The following is a 3,674-nucleotide window of genomic DNA, read 5'->3' on the forward strand; positions in this document are numbered from 1 at the left end:
TATTATGTGATGGTAAAGGGGGATAATTCAGTTCAAAATAGGGGTCTTTCACTAGAGCATGATGTTATTAGAACTACAGAAAGCAGCCTTTAGATTTTGAGGGAAGAAACTGCTATCACTGAAGGAAATTATACCAATTCAGAAAAGGACAAAAGCATAACTATATGCCCTTTCAGTATCCTATCAGAACATTGTCTAACACGACCACCCCAGGATTATCTAATTCTCTAGGGGATGTACCTTTGTTTGACTGCTAGTTATGTTTGATTAGGCCCAGGTTCTGTGAATTATGTGTCAGTGATATGGATTTTTTTTCCAGTAGAGGTGCAAATGATTTATCTTTGGCAGGAAAGATAACCCAAAAGGTTGTAGGTTTTATTGCCCAGTAGGATACTAATCAGTTCTGTCTCCCACTGAGTAAACTTATTTCAGCAAGTCTTTTTTTCCTCACTGACTTAATATAAATCAATCTTAATCAATCTTATTCTCTCTTTCTGTATAGCTGTACACACACCTGCACAGATAGATACACACATTTAGATACATATAATATGTATGGATAACATATATTATAGGTGTATATATATCTCAGATGTTCTTTGAGTTAGCTATGCCCCCATTTCTTGGCAGCAGATTACCTACACAAATTATTTGGAACTCTGCATGGGAAATTTGTCTCTTCAGCTCTATTTATTTATTCAGTCATTTAGTTCTATCAGTATGGACTCTTGGATTCTTATTTTATACTTTGTTTTATAATCCAGTATTTCTTTTTTCAAATAGCTGCAGGTTTGACCATTGGAAAATCTTTCAGTTTGCTTATGTGTCCATTTCATATGCCCCTATGATTCTTCTCTTCTCTTTTCTTTTTTTTAGCCACTTCCAAACTTTTGGCATTACAAGATGCTCCAGGCTCATCTCCAGCTCTAAAATCAGACATTTCTCTGATTGCGCTATGGGCACCCTTATTAATAAGTCAAATACATGTCTATTCTATACTTGTATGAGAGTCATGCTATAATAAAATGACTCAAAGTTATTTACTTTTGCTTCCCCAAGTGAGACTTTCCACCTATATTCTTCAACCCGCTAAAACACGTCACTGAAAAAAAGTTTATGCATATATTCATTGGTTTAGAGCTACATTACTGCCACCAGAGTTCACCTCTTCCCTGTTGCCCCATATGCCCTTCTGTACTCATGATTATGAGGTGGCTCAGGACGGTGTTTGTGAGCTACCATATGTGCCAATGGAACAGAGGGGGCCTAACGTTTGCAATGCTGAACAGTTTGACCTTGTGATGAGTGAGCAAGTTGAATGTTCATAAGCTTTCAGAGCTTTTAAGCAGATAAAGAAAATGCTTTTGCTTAACATTTTACACTTTAAAAGAAAACCACTTCTTAATGAAAATCAATATTTACTCATTTCTCATCAAATATTATCCTCAAGGGAATGAAATAGATTTTAACCTGTCGATTCTATGGGGGGAACTAAATAACTAATTAACATTATTATTTATCAAGTAGTCAATATGTCCTTGTTGTAATACAAGCACCATAGGATCAAAGTACATTAAATAATTGAAATACATAAAACAGGGACAGAATAACTACTATGTTAAATTTTATTAAATAATCATCTATACAAATTAATGAACAACAAATATTTGGCTACTCAGCCTAGGAATAAAGTCCAAAAGATGATGGTAGTCTGTGAAATCCTCCTATATGTAGCTTCTGGGACAAAACAGAAAATGTCATCAAAATATCTGGGCTGGCTCTTTTCCGGCTGGAACCATGGAGGGTGCAGAAGAGAAGAAAAAGAAGGTTCTTGCTGTGCCAGAAACCCTTAGAAATTTCACAGAGTTGAAGATCAAGCGTCTGAGGAAGAAGTTTGCTCAAAAGATGCTTCAAAAGGCAAGGAGGAAGCTTATCTATGAAAAAGCTAAGCATTACCACAAGGAATGTAGGCAGATGTACAGCACTGAGATCCGAATGGCGAGGATGGCAAGAAAAGCTGGCAACTTCTACATACCTGCGGAACCCAAATTGGCATTTGTCATCAGGATCCGAGGTATCAGTGGTGTGAACCCAAATGTTCGAAAGGTGTTGCAGCTTCTTTGCCTTCTCCAGATCTTCAGTGGCACCTTCGTTAAGCTCAACAAGGCTTCAGTTAACATGCTAAGGATTGTGAAACCGTATATAGCATGGGGGTACCCAAATCTGAAGTCGGTGAATGAATTGATCTACAAGCGTGGTTATGGCAAAACCAACAAGAAGGGAATTGCCCTGACAGATAACACATTGATTGCCCGATCTCTTGGTAAATATGACATCATCTGCATGGAGGATCTGATTCACGAGATCTATACTGTTGGAAAACGTTTCAAAGAAGCAAAAAACTTTTTAATGGCCCTTCAGATTATCTTCTCCACGAGGGGGAATGAAGAAAAAGACCACCCATTTTGTAGAAGGTGGAGAGGCTAGCAACGGGGAAGACCAGATCAATAGGCTTATTAGAAGGATGCACTAAGGTATCAACCATGATTATTTTTGTAATCTGGTCAGTTAATAAATGACTACTCTCAAATGGAAAAAATATAGATAGATAGATATAGATATATTTATATATCTGGACTGGTATAGCCAGTATTGACGATGAGAAGGCCCTAATTGTTAGACCTTTACATAACATAGTCAGCATTTTATAATAAATAGTCATGGAAGTACAAATCCTGTCCCAGGGAAAATCTCTTGCTTTCCTTGCTTCTGTTCACTTGTCAGGTTCTTACTGAATCTATAATGTACAAGTAAGTGACATGGTTAAAATTTGAATTGAAGACTTTTAACTACATTTAGCATTTTCTCCAAAAGATGATACTATTCATATTCTGACTTTTGATTATTTTGTATCAAGGTTTACTAAAACCTCATTTCATGTTTCAGCAGAGGAAACAATATTTTCAGGGTTTAATTCCACAGGAACAGGATGTATGCATATATATAGTAAATTCTGAATTAACCATGCCAACAAAAACATTAGCATGAGAAGTGAAAACATCATACTTAGTGTACCACTTGAAATGGAGATAGGTCCCACCAGCAAAAAAGTGAATGTGCGTTTCCTTGTCCATTCACGTTTATATGTTTCATGACAAACCTCAACTTCTCATTGTTTCCCACATATTTTCTGTCAAAAATATTTAGTGCCACCCACATTGGGGTTTCCCAAAGCACACATATTCAGAAAGCTTGCGGGTTTATCATTCTTTTACTGAACTAGTGTCTTAATTACAGAGGAAAATTTCACTTTTGACCAAAAGGCCAAAAAATCTAGTAAACCTTTGGGTTTTTCAGTTACTTTAATAGACATACCTAACACTACATTTGGACAGTCTTCAGATAAAAAGGTGATTTAGGGGCACCTGGGCGGCTCAGTTGGTTAAACATCTGACTCTTGATTTTAGCTCAGGTCATGATCTCAGGGTCCTGAGATCAAGCCCCACATTGGGCTCTGCATTGGGCTTGGAGCCTGCTTAAGAGTCTCCATCTTCCTCTCCCTCTGCCCCTCCTTCTCCTCTAAAAAAAAAAAAAAAAAAGGAAAAGGTGATTTATAAAAGAAGTCACATGGAAAGGCCAACCACACTGGATTGGGGACTGAAAACCTCAGGTTC

The 3,674-nt window shown here is 37.2% G+C and overlaps 1 pseudogene; it reads left to right on the forward strand.

Annotated features, from left to right (window-relative positions):
• Window positions 1-1,797: 1,797 nt before the first annotated feature.
• On the forward strand, window positions 1,798-2,582 carry LOC112825301 (large ribosomal subunit protein uL30 pseudogene; annotated as a pseudogene).
• The last annotated feature ends 1,092 nt before the right edge of the window (window positions 2,583-3,674 follow it).

Source organism: Callorhinus ursinus, unplaced genomic scaffold (genome assembly GCF_003265705.2).
Source record: "Callorhinus ursinus isolate GAN/ISIS: 27379988/994484 unplaced genomic scaffold, GSC_fseal_2.0 scaffold12, whole genome shotgun sequence".
Classification (NCBI taxonomy): Eukaryota; Metazoa; Chordata; class Mammalia; order Carnivora; family Otariidae; genus Callorhinus; species Callorhinus ursinus.